At 43.1% G+C, this 20,311-nt stretch overlaps 1 protein-coding gene across 2 annotated transcripts in view; it reads left to right on the forward strand.

Moving 5' to 3' along the window:
• The first annotated feature begins 438 nt into the window (after positions 1-438).
• LOC134354289 (sodium/hydrogen exchanger 11-like) overlaps positions 439-20,311 on the forward strand; it is a 110,450-nt gene continuing 90,577 nt past the window's right edge. The window contains exons 1-2 of one of the 2 annotated variants that reach the window (XM_063063215.1): positions 439-501; positions 10,641-10,692. The gene's annotated coding sequence lies outside the window, so the exon portion shown is untranslated. Of the gene's footprint in view, positions 502-6,834; positions 6,913-10,640; positions 10,693-20,311 lie in introns of those variants that run through there. The other variant, XM_063063214.1, reaches the window with a different exon arrangement.

Below are 20,311 nucleotides of genomic sequence, written 5' to 3' on the forward strand. Positions count from 1 at the left end.
CTTCGGGGTTACCATTATACCACTCAAGAGCTGTAGGTGCAGTGATCCTTCATGAGTATTGACAGAGTCTCCAGCTTGAGCATGCCCAGAACTGGCAGCCATCTGGCCAAGCCTGGATCCTGCCTTCTGCGAGTTGGAGTGCTTCTGGAGAGTGGAGAGGATCTCCTGAAGATATTTCTCTCTCTCTGAATTAATTTCATAATTGTAATATTCCCAATAATGTACAAGCCTAGCTCAAGTTTCCTCTCGTGGTCTGCCCTTAAACACATTTTAACAAGTTATTTGCTTTTATCTTGTTCTGTACCAAGCACTTTGAACTGCCTTGTGTTTGAAAAGGGCTGTACAAATATACCTTGTTTGCTTATGTGAGGCTAGCTTAGAAACTGTAGGGGCCCTGCAGATGTATTTTAAATATCCTTAGCCATGGATGAGGTGCTGGAGGAATGGAGGATAACTAATATTGTCCCGTTGTTTAAGAAAGGCTGGAAGAATTATAGGCTGGTGAGTCTGACATCAGTAGTGGATAAATTCCTGGAAGGGACCGGATGTACAAGTATTTCAATAGACAGGGCCTGATTAGGGATAGTCACCATGGCTTTGTGCATGATAGGTTGTGTCTAACCAATTGTATAGTTTTTCAATGACATTCCCTAGATAATGGATGTAGGAAAGGCAGTGGATGTTGTCTACCTGAACTTTAGCAAAGCCTTTGACAAAGAGCTGCAGGGAGGTTAGTCAAGAAGGTTCAGTCACTTGGCATTCAGAATGATGTAGTAAATTAGATTCGATATTGGTTCTGTAGGAGAAGCCAAAGAGTGATAGTAGATGGTTGCCTTTCTGACTGGAGGCCTGTGACTGATGGTGTGCCACAGGGGTAGGTGCTAGATCTATTATTATTTGTCTTTTATATCAACTATCTGGATGATAATGTGGTAAACTGGATCAGCAAATTTGTGGAAGGTGCCAAGATTTGGGTTTAGTAGTCAGCGAAGAAGGCTATCAAATGCAAGCTTGATTTTTCCACTGAGATTGTATGAGGGGGGAGAAGATGGCAGCGCGATGGCAGCGCGTGTGGCCACTTCGGTAAATGATATCTGTTATCTGTCAAGTTGGGGACCATGCACAATTCTGATTTGATGGAGACAGACGTGAGAGCACAGAGGAACATCTGGAAAACTTCTGAAATGCTCGCTTCGCTGCCACCACTACTGTGTGGTAACTGGAATCTCCAGAGCTGAAGGCCCCGAAATCCTCGGCTTTGTGTGTTTCAGCGGCCAGGGTGAGATCGAAGGCGCTCAGCAGAGGGTGGCGCTCAGGAGGCTGTATCGGAGGAGCTGGTCGAAGGCTTGAAGTTTTTGGACGGATGGACTCAGTGTCTGCTGTGGTCGGCTGCTTCCAAGGTATCGGCAAGTTGATGGTGCCTGGAGGTTTATGGCAGGGAGTTTCTCCCTTTTGCCACCTGTTATCGGGGACTCGGGAGTCGATCGACTCAGGACTTTGAGACTTTTTTTTACTGTGCCTATGGACTGTTCTTCATCAAATTATGGTATTGCTTTGCATTGTTGTAACTATATGTTATAATTATGTGGTTCTGACAGTGTTAGTCTTTGGTTTGTCCTGTTTTCTGTGATATCACTCTGGAGAAACATTGTATGATTTCTTAATGCATGTATGCATTTCTAAATGACAATAAAGGAGGACTGAGTGTTCTCATAATCTAAACTAGAACTGGAGGTCATAGATTAAGGATGAAAAATGAAATATGTAAGGTGAACCTGACTGGAATCTTCTTCAATCAGGACAGTGCAAGTGTGGAATGAACTGCCAGAGGAAGTGGTGGATGTAGGTTCGATTTCAACATTTAGGAAAAGTTTAGTTAAGTATATGAATGGAAGGGGCATGGAAGGCTTATGGTTGAAGTGTAGGTCAAAGGAACTAAGCAGAATAACAGTTTGGCACAGACTGGATGGACCAAGTGGCTTGTTTCTATGCTGTGCTACTCTATGACCTATTGCTTTGGTTGTTCAGTAGCAAATACAGTTTGGTCAACAGACAAAATGCTTGAGAAACTCAGCAAATAAGGCAGCATCTCTAGAGGGAAAAAAATACTTGATATTTCAGGCTAAGACACTTCATCAGCACATAAAGCAGATGCTACCTTTGTGAAAACTATAGGTCATCGTAGGTTACAGTCCCATACCAGGTTATGATAGGGTTCTGTCCTGAGGACTCTGTGCCCCAAACAATTCACAAGATGCAAGTGTTGCTGTCTGGAAATATCTTTAAATAAAAGCATAAAGCTAACCAATGCGTAGTTTAACCAGGGTGTTCAATTCAATCATTCAGAATTCTCTGCAGGATGCAGTGATATTGCTGTGAACTGAATCCTCACATAGCAGCAGTTACCTCGTCTTGCAGGAACAGCAAATCCATCCCGCTGGTCTGCCATTTTTGTATAGGCTTTATGTGTCAGACATTTGTAACCTGGAGAAGAGCAGTACCAAGCAAAGAGCACCTTCCCTAATCCTGGACTTTTTGTTAGACTACACATCATGGTAAAAGGTCATAATTAAAGATTATTTACCTGAATGCATGAAGCATGTAATGATGTAGATAAATTGATGATAAAAATAAAAATAAATCATTGATCTAAATATGTTAGAGCCACAGTTGCCAGGTGACCAAAACTGGAAATAAAATTCCAGGTTTCAAAGTTCAAAGTACATTTATTTTCAATGTATGTATACTATAAACAACCTTTAGATTCATCTCCTTACAGGCTGCTGCAAAACAAAGAAACCCAACAGAGCCCATTTAAACAAAAAGAAAACCATCAAACACCCAATGTGCAGCGGAAAAGAAACAAATTGTGCAAACAATAAAAGTTCTGGAAAGTGAGTCCACAGACACAAAGCCGGTTATCACTGCAGCTGATTCAGGAGCCCATTAGTTGGAGGCCAGAGCTTGAGTTCAGTGCAGAGGCAAGAAGACCTCCCAGAGCAGCAAGCTGAACCAGCCCATCCCTCACCTCCAGCCTTGACACCCTGACCTTTCCAATCTGGCCTGACACTTAAATCATTCAAACTGTGGGTCATTCCTCACACTCAGACCTGGCCCTTCCACTTTGTAATATATTGTGTGAGTATTCGTAGCGTCAGAGTGCGTATGACGTCAGGACGTGCAGAAGTAAAATGGAAGTCTGGTGAATAAACGTGGTTGTTCAATCTACAGCGGTGTCCGAGTCACATCAATATTACACGGTGTCAGAAGAAATATCGGAACAAAAAGGAAGAGAAGACACGTAAAAGATGTCATAGTTACAGCCACCGTCAAGTTTAAGCCTACAAGGTAATCTTGCCGAGAACTGGAAAGTATGGATCCAGAAGTTTGAGCTGTTTTGCACCACTACCGGCGTAGCTGAGAAGACTGAGAAAGTGCAATGTGCTACGTTTCTGCATCTGGCAGGAGAAGAGGCAATAAAGGTTTGCAACACATTTTTCTTCCAAGATAATGAGCAAGATAAAACTGAAGTGTTGAAGAAAAAGTTTCAAGATTACGGCGAACCGAGAAAAAACCTACCGTACAACCGACACAAGTTTTTCACGCGGGCTCAAGGACCAATAGAGACCATAGACGCCTATGTAACAGATCTGAAGAACAAGGCAAAAAACTGTGAGTTCAGACAACTGCATGACTCTTTAATACGTGACAGGATTGTATGCGGCATACGGGATGATCAAGTGAGAGGCAGGCTATTGAGAGAGGCAGATCTTACATTAGAAAAGGCAACTGATGTTTGCCGTGCCAACGAGATCACGTCAAGTCAGGTTAAAGTGCTCAATGAAGAGATTGAAGTGCACAAAATAAAAACTCTGATAACTGATGAGAGTAGGACAAAACCAGCTCCACAGGATGATCAAAAGGAAGTTAACCGCAACAGATGTGGTTATAAAAGTGGATACAGAAAATGTCCAGCCTTTGGTCAGACATGCAAGTTATGCCAGAAAAGAAATCACTTTGCAAAGATGTACAAATCAAAGGAGCACACAAGGAAAATGCATGCTGTGGAACAGAGTGAGGGCAACAGTGACATGTTCATTGGCACAGTTGAAGTGCAATAGGAGGTATGCATCAGGAATATTGACAATGCAGAGATGGGGGATGAAGATGATTGGACTCAAGATCTGGTAATAAACAGGAGGAATGTGACATTTAAGCTTGACACTGGGGCAAAGTGCAATGTAATGTCAGCAGAAACATTCAACTCACTGGACATCAGAGGAAGACTGAACAAATCCACCTGCAAGCTTGTTGCCTATTTTGGCCACAAGATGGTGCCACTGGGCAAAAAAAGCACTCATCTGTGTGTACAAAGGTTAACAATACAAGGTCGAGTTTGAAATAGTACAGCAATATGTTCCAGCAATACTGGGCAAAGCAACATGCACAAAGCTAGGCCTGGTGAAGCAAATCTATGGTGTTGAAAAAGAAAATGACATTCTCAAAGACTTTGATGACTTGTTTTCTGGATTAGCATGTTTACCAGGGAAACAACATGTCCAGATTGATCCAACTATTGCACCAGTCGTGCATGTCCCGAGAAAGATACCAGTAGCTCTCAGGGATCAAGTAGTGGAGGAGCTACAAAGAATGGAACAGATGGGAGTCATAACAAGACAATTAGAACCGACCAACTGGGTGAATAGTATGGTGACAGTGGTCACAGAAAAAAAAAACGAGGATTTGCATGGATCCACAAGATCTCAACCAAGCCATCAAAAGAGAGCACTATCCACTGCTCACGGTTGAAGAGGTTGTCTCCCGCATGCCTAATGCAAAATACTTTTCAGTATTAGACGCAAATCAAGCTGGATGAAGAAAGTTCCAAATTATGTACTTCCAACACGCCCAGAGGGAGATATCGTTTCCTGCCTCTACCCTTTGGCATTTCTTCTGCATCAGAGGTATTCCAGAGATCCGTGGCACAAATGATTGAAGACCTGGATGGGGTGGTCAGCATCATTGATGATTTGCTGATATGGGGTGACACAATTGAGGAACATGATCAGAGACTGAGGAAGCTCCTGGAGAGAGCACGTGAGTACAACCTAAAACTGAACAAAAGTAAATGTAAGATCAGAACTACAGAGATCAAATGCATAGGTCATGTACTCAGCGCTGATGGGCTAAAACCAGATGATGAAAAGGTCAGAGCTGTGGTACAACTACCACCACCCGAACACAAGCAAGAACTATTGAGGTTCATGGGAATGATACAGTATCTTGCCAAATTCATTCCCAACTTATCAGAGGTCAGCGCTCCACTCCGAAAGCCACTAGAGAGCAACACTGAATGGCATTGGGAAGACAAACAAAAGAAAAGTTTTGACACATTGAAGCAGTTGGTTACCAATGCACCAGCACTCAGGTTCTATGATGTCAATAAACCGGTGACAATGTCTGTGGATGCCAGTTCGGAGGGAATAGGAGATGTTATACTGCAGGATGGGAGGCCTGTGGCTTATGGATCACGAGCACTTACGGACTGTCAATGCCGATATGCTCAAATTGAGAAGGAATTACACGCCATAGTTTATGGGTGTGAGAAGTTCCACCAATATGTATGTATATGGCAAAGAAATCCAGGTTGAGAGTGATCACAAACCGCTTGAGAGCATCTTCAAAAAGCCACTCCACCAAGCTCCTATGAGGCTGCAAAGGATGCTTCTCCGGCTACAGAGGTACACTCTCACAGTCACCTATAAGAACTGTACATCGCTGATGCTTTGAGCCGTGCTTACCTCACAGAGCAAAAGGAAGAGTTGCTAGGAAGAGAGCTGGAGGTCAACTGGGTTACACCTCAGCTACCCATCTCTGAGGAGAAGTTGAACATGTTCAGGAAAGCGACTGCAGATGATCCTGAAATGCAAATGCTAAGAGACATTACAGTGAATGGATGGCCAACAGAAAGAAAAGATGTTCCAAAGGAAGGATCAGGACTAATGTTCAAAATGGCAAAACTCATCGTACCAAACCAAATGAGACAGGAAATGCTCAACAGAATTCATGAGTCACACCTGGGGATAGTGAAATGTAAAGAAAGAGCAAGGGACATTCTCTATTGGCCAGGCACGTCAACTCAGATAGAGAACATTGTGTCTTAGTGTGCTGTCTGTAATGAAAACAAAAACAGCAATTCAAGAGAGTCTCTGCTTCCCCGCCCACTACCAGGAAGACCATGGGAGAAGATTGGCACACATCTCTTTCACTACAATGGTGCAGAATATCTGCTTTGTGTGGACTACTATTCAAAATATCCGGAGATCACCAAGTTAAGTGACATGTCCAGTCGAGCTGTCGTTACCACAATGAAATCGACATTTGCAAGACATAGTAGTCCAGATATTGTCGTTAGAGACAATGGTCCACAATATGCCAGTGGTGAGTTCAGAGGGTTCTCAGAAAGCTGGGAATTTCAGCATGTTACTTCCAGTCTAGGGCACACTCAGTCTAATGGACAAGCAGAGAGAACTGTACAAATTGTCAAGAACATGCTCAAGAAGGCACAAAGCAGCAACGGTGACCCTTACATTGCTCTGCTTGAATACCCCACGCAGCTGTTGATGGGACATCATCTGAAGTCCAAACTACCAACATCCACAACTCTACTGACTCCTGAAGGTAATGCTCAAGTACATGACAAGCAAATAAAGCAAAAGAGCTACTATGACAGACATACAAGACAGTTGCCAGATCTGCATACAGGTGAAAATGTCAGAATACAGAGAGGAGACACTTGGCAACCAGCTGTGGTTGTGAACAGACATCAGCAACCAAGATCCTTCATAGTTCGCACGCCGGATGGAAGAGTCTACAGGAGGAACAGGAAGCATCTGCTGAAGACAGGCCAGAGTAAGTTTCCACGTACAGATGCACAGGACATTTCCACAGATACAGACTTGGAAACAAACGACACCAAGAGTGATGCAGACCCCAAAGACACAGAGGTCACTCGGGAGACTGACACTGATGAAGGACAAGCACAGTCACAGTTGTATCACACACGGTCTGGGAGACAAATCAAATTTCCAGCTAGATACAGAGACTACGCATACATACAGTCTCACACAGTTTGAGGCAAAGTCACGCATGTTATAAGTTCCAAGGTGTGAAATAAAAGGTTTATTAGTCTATGTTAGTAAAAGAAAATACACTGCTTGTTAGTATTGTAAGATACAATGCAGAATACAGTACAAGAAGGTAAGATTTTTTTTAGTTTATGTCATGGTTGTTGCACTGTAAGAAGGGCATACATAGAGGCATTGTTTTGGTAATTCACAGTGTTGTAAAAAAAAGTCTTGAGAAAGGGAATGTAATGTACTGTGTGAGTATTCGTAGCGTCAGAGTGCGTATGACGTCAGGATGTGGAGAAGTAAAAATGGAAGTCTGGTGATTAAACATGGTTGTTCAATCTACAGCGGTGTCCGAGTCACATCAATATTACACACTTCAATACACCCTGGGGCCCTGGCCCTGCCACCTTGATTTGACCCATACTGCCTTCCCAACTTTGCCCGATGCTTATGTCAATCAAACCTCAGGCCCAGGCCCTGCCACCTTGACTCTGCATCGCATCGCCTCACCTTGGTTCTGCCACATCAAATTGCCTCAAGTCCGCACCAGTAATCGCCTAACATAGGCTCGTGGGTAACACTGTCGTGTCTGGGCCAAGCTGCCTCGATTCAGCCTGTACCCACCACATCACAACAAGACTTTGAGAATTTAGTTCACACCATAAAAAATGCCAGATCATACAGATGTTTCAACAACTTAACTCCAAAAGGGAAGTTACAGCTATTGATTGCAGTGATTGTATCCAAGAAAAGGTGTAATTAATACTGTAATTTTTTTCTTTTGTTTGCTCTCTGCAAAATATTGCTGTGCGTCACCAGAACCCTCTTAAATCTTAAATCTTGACATGGTAAGAAGAAAGAAAAGATGGTGGGGTAGTTTGAGAATAAAGGATGACATTAGGATAGTGATGCTGAAGTATATTGGCTTAGAAAATAAGGAAGCAGAATCAGTTTGGAGATTTAATTAAAAAAACATTACGTATGATTTTTGATGGGAAAAATCAATAGGTATCTTGGATATAAAGGTAATGTAATATTTATGGGTAATGTTAATCTTCATATCCAATGGAGAAATTGGCAAAGGATATCTCAAGAATAAAACAGTTGTCTCGACAATCAGATTCCATAAAGAGAGCAAAGTATTTTAAATCTGTAATAAGGCAGGATTAATTAGTGCTTATCATACAAGAAATTCTCCAGTGAAGAGTATTTCTTGACATGATAAGAATTTCATATTCTCACTAAAGATGGGGTTTTGGGGTACTTGGAGACTCATGGTAAAATAAGTCAAAGTCAGTATGGCTTCTGTAAAAGGAAATCTTGTCTGACTAACCTGTAGAGTTCTTCGAGAAGTAGCAAGCTGGATGAGCAAAGAAGAGGCAGTAGATGTCATTTATTTGGATTTTCAGAAGGCATTTGATAAGGTGCCACACATGAGACTGCTTAACAATATAATATCCTATCTTGTAGGAAAGATAGTGGCATGAATAGAGGATTGGTTCACAGACAGGAGGCAGTGAGTGGGAATAAAGGGGACCTTTTCAGGTTGGCTGCCAGTGACTAGTGGTGTTCCTCATGGGGTCAGGATTGGGACTACTACTTTTCCATTGTTTGTCAATGATTTGGATAATGTAATTGATGACTTTGTAGCAAAGTTTGTGGATGATATGAAGATAGATGGAGGGGTAGGTTGTGCTGAGGAAGCAATGCGATTGCAGCAGGACTTAGACAAATTGGAAGAATGGGCAAAAAAGTGGCAGATGGAATACAGTGCTGGGAAATGTACGATAATTCATTTTGGTAAAAGGAACAATAATGTGGACTATTATCTAAATGGGGAAAAGGTTCAAACATTAGAGGTGCAGAGGGACTTAGGAGTCCTTGCACAGGACTCCCAGAAGGCAATTTACAGGTTGAGTCTGTGGTAAAGAAGGCAAATGTAATGTTGGCATTTATTTTAAGGGAAATAGGATATAAAAGCAAGGAGCCAATGCTGAGGTTTTATAAGACACCAGTCAGGCACACCACTTGGAGTATTGTCAACAGTTTTGGGCCCCATATCTCAGAAAGGATGGGTTGTCATTGGAGAGAGACCAGAGCAGGTTCACAAGGGTGATTCCGAGAATGAAGCAGTTAACATACGAGGAACTTTTGGCAGCTTTGGGCCTGTACTCACTGGAATTTAGAAGAATGTGGGGAATTTCATTGAATCCTACCAAATGTTGAAAGGACTAGATAGGGTGGATGTGGAGAGGATGTTTCCTATGGTGTGGGTGTCTAGAACTAGAGGGTATAGCCTCAAAATTGTGGGGAGACCTTTTAGACCAGATGTAAGGAGGAATTTTTTTAACCAGTGAGTAGTGCATCTGTGAAATGCTCTGCCACAGAATGTGGTGGAGGCCAAGTCTGTGGGTATATTTAAGGCAGAAGTTGACAGTTTCCTGATTGGTCAGGACATCAATGGATATGGCAAGGAGGTGGGTGTGTAGGGTTGAGTGGGATTCAGGATCAGGCATAATGGAATGGCGGAGCTGAATGGCCTAATTCTGCTTTTATGTCTTATGGTCTTACTTAGATGAGGCAGTTAGAAAGGAATGAAGGGACAGTTGATGAAAATGAATTTGGAATTTAAATTTAGAAGTATAGTGGTGGATAAGCAGTGACAAGCAAAGAAATACATAATTCTCACACTTTTGAGGAATTAAAGCATTTACAGAATCTATTTAGGCATCTATCCTTGCCTAACAAAAGAAATGAATATGCTATTCAATTGAAGAAAAAGGCTTTAAAGTGATGGGAAGAAACGTGTATTGTCATTGATTGCATTGAATTACATCGAAACTGCACCTGGCAAAGCAAGTAAAGAGTATTACTTCATTAATAATAGTCTGCCCAGTATTGTGAAAGAGCTTTGGATTGAGGCATTAGTTGTCTGCCATAGAGCTCCCAGCTTCTAACCTGCCCTTGTAACAAATGTGTTTAAGTAGCAGTAGGTTTATGTTTAATGATAGCATGATTTTAATGAGGGATTCAACAATGGCTTAGAGATTGGCCAGATCTTGGTACATGTAGGCATAGACAATTTATGTGTGGAGTGGTGAATAGAACTGTGCAATGAGCAGACAATATCTCTTTGACTGACCTTTGGTGGACAAAAAACACTTTCAGCTGCTTCATCAATAAGCTTTATTTCACCCACTGATTTGAGAAGCCCCTCTCTTGGAAATGAGATGACTTGTCTCCAAAATCATCATTGTGTACCCATGAATTCAGCTGTATAGAGTATTACCATTGGCTTCTATTTTGCTGTCACATACAGTATAGTCACACATTGATTTGATGTTAAGGATCCCTGGAATTTGGATCTTTTGACCATATTTAAGCCTAGGCAATAATATGTTCTATATTTATAGAATCACACTTCAAAGATTTTATATATTTAAGAGAAAGTTGAAAAATAATTGTTACCAGTTCTAATACACTGAATGAAAAATTATTTTTTTAAAGCAACTGAGAAGTATTGTGGACAGAAATTATCAAGAGGCAATAAAAGAATTGGGTGAGTAACAAGTCTTGAAACTCTGCCAGTAAGAGGTTTACGATGTCGAGTTGGATTAACAGATGTATATATTCATTACAACAACAAGTCAAACTAGGAATTGACATACTTTGGAAATCTAGCAAAGAGGTATGGCTACAAAACTGGGCCATGTAACGTTGTTCTAGTTCAGTGATTGCCTATTTGTTTCCTATTTATAGAACTGCTTGTGATGTTTGGAACATTTATTAACAAAGTTCCAGATGTTTTACTCCAGTATCCAGTTGATAGATTTGACAGCAGGGCTATCAGATCGGATGTGATGTGAAATGAATGCTACCTTGATTATCCTGTTAATGGCATATTAATTTTGAATACAGAAATCTACTGTACCTGTTAGCCTCCTTCCTAATCTCCATTCAGGGTCCCAAACAGTCCTTCCAAACAGGCAACATTTCACCTGAATATCTGTTGGGGTCTTCTACTGTGTCCGGTGCTCCCAATGTGGCCTCCTCTACTTTGGAGAGACCCAACATACTGTATATTGAGGGACCACTTTGTCATTCATTTTCGCTCCATCTGCAGTAAGCAAGATTTCCTGGTGGCCAACCATTTCAATTCTAATCCCTATTCCCATTCCAACATGTCTGTACATGGCCTCCTCTACTGCTACAGAGGACACTCTTAGGTTGGAGGAACAATACCTCATATTCTGTCTGGGTAGCCTCCACCCTGATGGCATAAACCATTGATTTATCTAACATGGTAAATTTCCCCCTACCCCTTCCCTCTTGCATTATTCACTCTGGTTCCTCTCATACCTTGTGTCTTCTCCTCACCTGCCTATCACCTCTCCCTGGTGCCCCTCTCCTTCCTTTTCTCCCATGGTCCACTCTTCCGTCCTATCAGATTCTTCCTCCTTTACCTTTTCACCTATTAGCTCCTAGCTTCTCACTTATTTCCCCTTCCCCACCCATCTGGCTTCACCTATCACCTTCTAGCTTTCCCCTCCCTCTATCTTCTTATTCCAAAGGAGAGAAGGGAGGAGGAGGAGGAGCACCAGAAGGTAAGATAGGCAGGTTAGGAGAAGAGAAGAAGTTAAGAGAGGAGTCAGAAGAGGGAAGGAGGAAAGAGGATAATTTATGGGAAGTTAGAGAAATTGATTTTCATGCCATCAGGTTGGAGGCTACCCAAGTGGAATATAAGGTCTTGCTCCTCTAATGAGAGTGACCTAATCTTGGCAACAGAGGAGGCCATGACCTGACATGTGAGAATGAGAATGGGGATTGGAATGGAATTAAAATACTTGGCCATCGGTAGATACTGCTTGTTGTGTACGAAGCAAAGGCACTTGATAAAGCAGTCTCCCAATCTATGTACATCAGGCCTCACAGTGTAGAGAAGACTGCACTAGAATGATGGATTGCATATTTATTATTGTCTGGTTGCTCAGCTACCGCCAACTCGGCTATGTGAAAGTAGAAAGATGGACTTAAGAAATTATTATGGAAGAGGTGTGAGAAAATGCAAAAAGAGATCTGAAAGATGGCTATAATTATGAGCTTAACGCAACACCATACAACATAGGAGACTAATTAGACCATTCAGCCTGTTGAATGCTCTGCCATTCATGGCCAATTTTATTTTCTGTTTAACCTCACATTCTTGCCTTCTCCTAGTTTCATATTCAGTTACCTCTGCACTCTGCAGGCACAGATTCTATGCTGATGGCTCCAATGCTAGCCAGCACTCAGTCCTTCAGTATATTAAAATGCTTCCACTGATCTGCTGTTGCAAAAGGAATGGAGATATTGGAAAATACCATGCTACATGCTTAACTAACATGTTTGCTGTGGTTGAATAACTGGCAATGTGTAGAAGCTTGGGATGTGGAATAGAAATGGTGTGTGGATCAGCCTTGATTATTGAGAGAGAGGGGAGGAACAATGTCAAGGTACACACCATTTGTTGAAAGATGTCAATTCACACAACTGGGCTGCCACAGGAGGTTATTAAACTTTTTGCAGCACTGCATCCTTCTTGGGGTTTTATACCTTGGTCAACATGATGACATCAGTGTACTTTGATAGTAAATTTACCTTGAACTTTTTGAACTTTGATTTATTTTGATAGCAATTTCAGTTTGGGGCAGAGTGTAATTTTTCAATACTTCAATTTAATTTTAAAAGTATATTGAAAGTGCATATAAATTCCCTTTCTCCTGCCAAGATATTGGTCATGCACATGCAAATGTAAATCTGAAAACCATTAAAATGTTAGATACTACAAGTTCAAATTATCTGCTTAATTCCTATTTTTAAAAATTCCACATGCAACAGCAAATAAACAGAATGATCTCGTGTTACATACACTAAGAGCAATCAGTATTTTTAACATTAAATGGATAAGTCACTTAAAGATGCTTTCAGCTTATTAGTAAAATAAAACATAAAAACAAACATAAAAAATAAAACCTAAAAATAAACATAAGATCTCGCCAAGACAGTACTTATCAGGTGTGAATACTGCATGAATACTGTATGTAAGTAAAATTTCACTGTGCCTCTGAATCGTAGAAGTATCCTTCAAAGCTATTGACTTTAATAATTATCTTTTACAGATTTGATTTTGAATGCTACAGTCATTTAAAACTATTCAAACTACAATAATACATTTTGTGAATTAAAATAAATTTACTAAAAGGAGATCAAATTCCTTTCATTATAATAAAATAATTAAATCAATCACAAATCTTCCTCATTTTGCAGGCTGGGAGTCTCCACTTAAAAAAATGGGGTCTCCCATTCCCAAGCTTTGGATCAGAGAGCTTATTTCCCTAATGTTATGGCATCATCATTCAGCAAATTCTAGACTTACAGTAGATTTACATCATGTCCGGAATTTCAGTGCAAGCGGTTGAACAGTGTTGATTCCAAGAGTGACTGTAAACTATGTATCATCCAGTTTTTCATAGGGAACTTTGAATGTTTTTTCATTAGTGAAAGTTTATATAATTGAAATACAGATGTCTTGGTCGAGAAGTCACACTTGGTTCTGGAAGTTAAAAAAATCAATTATTGTCTGCCAGTTGTGCCTCTAACCAAACTGTTTCAATATAGGTATGACCAGATATGTTTTGTTCACAAAAAGCCGACGATTCAGTCTGTCTAATTATTGTCTACCCTCAATTGTCAATAAAATAAGGAGTCATGGAGAGTGCATTTGAACAACATTAACTCGAACAATAATCTGCTCAGTCATATTTTGGGTTTTGCCAGGACCAGACTCTTTGCAGCCTTGGTACCAACATAAACCAAAATGGCCTGAATTTCTGAGGTGAGTTGAGAATCAATGCTCTTGATATCAAGACAACATTTGATGAAGTGGGGCATTGAAGGGCCATGGCAAATGTGAGATCAGTGCCTTTATCTTTCTTTGTGCATGGAATGGTTGAAGTCATTCCTTGCACAAAGAAAGATGGTTCCTCAGGGTGATGTCCGAGATCCAACTAACTTCAGCCATGTAGGAAGACCTATGTCAGTGTTCAGGCACCGACAGGTAAATATCAAGTAATAATTATCCCATAAAAGTGCCAAACATGGACCCTAACATGAGAAAGTCTAATATTGACAGTCAATTGCTGTTATTGTTGAGTGCCCACTAATAGGGGATAAGCCATTAACCAAAATGTCAATTGTAATAGCCATAAAAATCCCATGGCTACAGGAGCAAGTCAGACATTGGGTATCCTGCTTGAGTACCTGCAGAGAGGACATCACAGGATGCAGAGAAATGGCTATGGGATTGCTTCAAGTCAGTGCACTGAAGTCAGTAGCTTCAAGGACTGGTATGTGGATCTGAATGAATACACCATGTTTGTCACAGACTTTCTGGAAAAAGTTATAGATGAGTGTGTCCCCACAAAATCATACAGAGTTTTCTCCAACCAGAAGATGAGTTAGATGAACCTTGAGATCCGCATTTTGCTGAGACCAGGTCAGAGGCATTCAAGTCTGGTGACCAAGAAAGTTACAAGGGGTCTACGTACCATCTCCAGAAAGGCATCTCGGAGGCAAAGTGGCAATTCCGTACTTGAATACTGTCACCTCTTATAAAATAAAATTGTGACTTAGGTGGCAACATGGCTTTGCTTCCAGATGTGCTCTATGCCTCCTATGCTCACTTTGACTGTCAAAACATGCAGGAACTATCTCATACATTCTCAGCCTCCTATGATCCTGTGATTTCTCTCTCTGAGGCTGATGTGCGAGCAGCCTTCAGGAACGTGAATTCAGGAAAAGCATCTAGCCCAGACGGTGTACTTAGTTAAGTACTAAAAACCTGTGTTGATCAACTCGCTGCAGCGTTCACTGAGATATTTATGCTCTCACTTAGGTAGTATGAGGTACTCACCTGCTGCAGGCTTCAGTTATACTGGTGCTTATGAAAAATGTGATAACCTGCCTCCATGACATCCACAGTGATGGTGTTTTGAGAGGTTGGTTATGAAACACATCAACTGCCTGGGAAGCAACTTGTATCCACTCCAATTTGCCTACTGGAGCAACAGGTCCACAGCAGATGCCATCTCATTAGCTCTTCATTCAACCCTGGAACTTCTAGACAGCAAAGGTGCATACGTCATTTACTGCCAATTGTGCCTCTGGCGTTTAGGGTAGCAATGAAGGTCCTCAGTCTCTGGTGATGTTCAGGGCTTCCTTCATCATGTCAGTAGCTTCCTCTTGGTTTTCACCACTTGCTAGTCATGCAAGTCCTGGGTGAAGCTCAGGAATACCATCGCACTCAGATGTAGAAGCAATCTTCATTGGTGTTTCTGTAACAATTTTGTTTCACCAGTCAGGGTTGTTAGCCTGAGCTGAACCCCTGAACCTGGAGGACTGTTGGACCACTATCAGTCTGGCCTCTACCCTTTGACCTGTTTGGCATGGGTGACCCTACCAAGAGCCAAAGCATAAAGCCCTGATTCCAGCCAACATAGCTCTCCAGGTCATTGAGGCACACGAGCCTCCAAATCCTATGACAATGTTGTGGTCCTCTTGGAGGATGCGTATGTTAGAATGCTCATTATTGACTGTAGCACAGTATTCAATACCATCATCCCCTCAAAACTAATCAATAAGCTTTAAGTCCTTGGCCTCAATAACTCTCTCACTTGGATTTTGCAATTGGATCCTGGATTTCTTTACTTGCAGATCCCAGTCAGTTTGAAATGGCAACAACATCTCCTCCACAGTCTTATCAGCACAGGTGCACCAAAAGGCTGTGTGCTTAGCCCCTAACTCTACCCACTTTAAACTTATGACTGTGTGCCCAGGCACAGCTCTAATGCCATATTCAAGTTTGCTGACGACACCACTGTCGTAGACTGAATCAAAGGCAGTGTACGAAATTTTAAACTTCGACAAACTCCTACAGATGTATATTGACTGACTGCATGTCAGCCTGGTATGGAAACACTAATTCCCTTGAATGGAAAATCCTATTTGATACAGCCAAGCCCATCAACAGGTAAAACTCTCCCTACCATTGAGCATATGTACATGAAATGTTGTTGCAGGAAGCAGCAATCATCATCAGAGAGCTCTTTGCTCTCTGCTGCCATCAAGAAGGTGGTACTGTCGATCTGTCTCTCTACCAGAAGGCTTTAGGTTCAGACCCAGGGAATAACTGTCAAACACAGTTTACTTAAAGGTACATAATGTTTATTAGCAAACTTGTGTGCTCAGTTGAACTACAGAGCCCCAGTCACAGAGCCTGGGACAATCTGCCACCCAAGTGATCCCAGAATACTGCTTGGAGCTGCTGATATACATTGTTATTCTGATTGTTGCTAGGTATTCTTGGCAGCATTCCCAGGCAACAAACACTTCTTTGTTCATTAGTCATCTTTGCAATATTATTAGCTTAGCTGCAAATAAGTCAGTTAGGTTTTAGTCTTTTTAATTCTGCATATAATTTCTTATTCCTGCCTTTTGTCATTCCATGACAACTAGGATTATCAATGTTGGGGTTGTTGTACATCTTAATTTTGATATTCGTGTAAGAAGGGTGGATAGTAACCCTTGGCATAAGCCGAAGGGCTTTCCGCATCATCGTAGTCTCCGCCCTCATTATTTGCCCCTCGGTCTCTCTGGGGTCCCCTTCCTTCTAGGGGCCTCTGTATAAATGTCCCCGTGGGTGTAAGACAAAAGCACCGGCTGACAAGGGGCCATAAAGCTCGCAAAAGTGCAACAAGTATGAGTGCTCCTGTGATGATGATAGCAGAACGGGTCAGTCCACCAAAGGTGCCACAATCCTTCTTCTCAGTTTATTTACCTCCTTTCGAATGTGAATGGAGAGACGGGTAATGTTCCCTCATTCATCTGGGATGTGGGTGTATCACTCTTGTCCTATAACGACACATGCACCTTTGGGGAGCATGCCTTATGAGAATAGGTTGAGTAAACTCGGCCTTTTCTTCTTGGAGCGACGGAGGATGAGAGGTGACCTGATAGAGGTGTATAAGATGATGAGAGACATTGATCATGTGGATAGTCAGAGGCTTTTTCCCAGGGCTGAAATGGTTGCCACAAGGACACAGGTTTAAGGTGCTGGGGAGTAGGTACAGAGGAGATATCAGGGGTAAGTTTTTTTATTCAGAGAGTGGTGAGTGTGTGGAATGGGCTGCCAGCAACGGTGGTGGAGGCGGATATGATAGGGTCTTTTAAAAGACTTTTGGATAGGTATATGGAGCTTAGAAAAATAGAGGGTTATAGTTAACCCTAGTAATTTCTAATGTAGGGACATGTTCGGCACAACTTTGTGGGCCAAAAGGCCTGTGTTGTGCTGTAGGTTTTCTATGTTTCTATGTTTACCTCCTCTTTCAGCCAGAAAAAAAATTGAGGGCCATTTGGTTCTGCAAAGCTGTCTGTTGTAGCACCATCATTTCAGTGGTGATGGCCCTCACCTGATCCTGGACACCATCCATAGCCTTAGCAGTACTATTGGCCATCTCCTCGAAAACTGTGGCCAGATTGATGATTTCCCTTGAATTGCGGGCTGCCCCGTAGAAGGGGAAAGCTGTCATCCAGAAGCACTCTGATTGTGAGATTCCTCGCTTTTGCTGTAAGAGGGAAGGATGCTGGTTCAGGGTTTTCCCCATTCGCCTGTGGGTACAGGGTAAGCCAGGAAGCGGCATCCCATCCAATTCCTACCGTCTTTTTGGGTGTCACATCGGCTAGCTCTTTCTCCTGGGAGCCACAAGCAGGCCGTTTCCCCGCAAACCCATTGAGTTCTGTTCAGGGGCATGGTGGTTTGGCCATTGTATAAATGGCACAGGTGCTATTGCCCAGAACGTAAGTCCCCTTACCTTTGAAATTACAGTAGCAGATAGTATTTGCTGGTTGGTCAGATCTGACAATGGTGGAAAGCCATGACATCTGACCTCCCCATTGGATGGCTTTTTCCAGGGAGACGAGTGTACCAACCATCAAAGCAATGGCACCTACAGTCTCCAATCACATCACAGGTGCAATCTTGGGCCTCACTAGTCTGAGTGTCATTAGAAAAGGCCCTGACTGACCGTTGTTCACTGCTGTTCATGTCACAATGGCGGGGGCACTGGGAGCAAGGGTGGACCCAAATGCAAGACACATCTTGTGAGGTTACTTAGGTTTAGTTTATTGCACAATACCAGGAGAGCAAGACAGAAGCAGGAATAGCGAACAGGATAAGGACTCAGGACTACGACTGGGCTGGGACCAAGGGTCTGGGCTTGGACTCAGAATTGGCTCCCAGAACTAGAGGAGACATGAAGAGGCTAGGGTATGGACTCCGAGCCCGAGACTGGGCAAGGACCCAGTACCTGGGTCTTGCCTCGGGCTCGGACCCCAGAACCAGGCAAGGACATGACATGGGCTAGAGAGAGTAGGAACATGGAAAACAGAGCCTCGGTCTCGGGAGAGCAGGTACATGGAACCTTGGACTCATACACAGAACAGAGAGCCGGGACCCCTCCTTGGGTACAGGACATAGGGCCGGGACTCATGACCCCCGCGGGGCAACGGCAAGACGGCCTGACTTACCCCATGGAGGTGAGGACAGGACGAGACATGACTCCCCACGGGGCACCGGCAAGACGGCCAGACTTACCCCACGGAGGCGAGGACAAGACAAGACAAGACAAGACCAACACAAATGAACACCAGACAAGTACCTATCTAACTCCGGTGATGGAATAGACCGAAGTGCAGGCGGGGGCTGCAGACGAGGGCTAGAGGCGAGAGGGGCAGAGAAGGGATTCATTCACACAAGGGGGTAGGACAGGAATCACTGACTGCCAGGGCCAGGACTAGACTCAGAACTGGAAGCTGCCAGGGCCAGGACTTGACATGGTACTTGATGGTACTTGAACACCGCCAGGGCCAGGACTTGACATGTTACTTGAACGCCGCCAGGGCCAGGACTTGACATGGTACTTGGATGCCGCCGGAGCCAGGACGTGGACGTGGTACTTGGATGCCGCCGGAGCCAGGACGTGGACGTGGTACTTGGATGCCGCCGGAGCCAGGACGTGGGCATGGTACTTGGATGCCGCCGGAGCAAGGATGTGGTGCTTGGAACCTCCGGGTAGTGCTGGGCTCTCGACTCGGCCCGGGAACAGTAGACAGCAGCTCTTGATTCTCTCCGGCGGGTTAACTGACGGACCCACCTTGATGAGGAAACTTTGCAGGCTCGCTTCAGCGAGGTAACTGGACAGGGTTGCTCCGGTGAGGAAAGGCGAATTACCGGCACTCACTTCGGGCGGAAACAAGGCTTGCTCCGGCCAGATGACATTGGCATGCTGTGACTTTGCAGACGCTCCCGCACCGAACGGCTGAAAGCCGGAGACTATAAACTACTGGTTCAGCCGAGTGTTAATTGCCTCTAATCACCAAAGTCGAGGGACACGGGAAAACAGGGAATCAACGGTCCGGATCATAACATAAACAAGCTAAATTTAAAGGGACCCTGATCTGGACCATGACAGTTCAGCGGAATGGCTGTTAGGGGAAGCCCTATCTTCCCATGGCGAGGAATTGCTGCACACACCCAGCAGGCAGATGAGTCATTTTCCCAGCATAACTACAGTAAAGCGACTCTAAGGTATTTGGCTTGGTTACTACAATACAAGTGCTTAAGATTACAAGTATAGATAGTAATAGCTTAGTCATGAATGCACACATTTGACGTGTCCTAGATATGTCCATTTCAGAAGTCCTTGTAGCTTGACTGCCATCGGAGTGGTCAGTAAAGCTTGGTAGGGTCCTTTCCAGTGAGGTTCAAGCTTCTTTCTAAGATGGTTCTTTACTAGAACAAAGTCTACTGGGCGAATTGGATGTTCACTTTCCAGTTCCTCTCCTTCCCGGTGGGCCTCCTTCACCTGTGAATGCAAGACCTGGAGAGATTTGTTTAGTGCCAGGATATACCCTGTAATTTCATTCGACATTTGATTCAGGTCCATCTCAGGTAATTTTGGGGGTCAGCAAGGCAGCCTTCCAGGGGGTTCTTAATGGACTGCCATATACTATTTCGGCTGCCGACAGACCATGTTTAGCCTGATAATGAGTTCTCATCTGGAACAAGACAATCGGTAGCACTT

Source organism: Mobula hypostoma, chromosome 11 (assembly GCF_963921235.1).
Source record: "Mobula hypostoma chromosome 11, sMobHyp1.1, whole genome shotgun sequence".
Lineage (NCBI taxonomy): Eukaryota > Metazoa > Chordata > Chondrichthyes > Myliobatiformes > Myliobatidae > Mobula > Mobula hypostoma.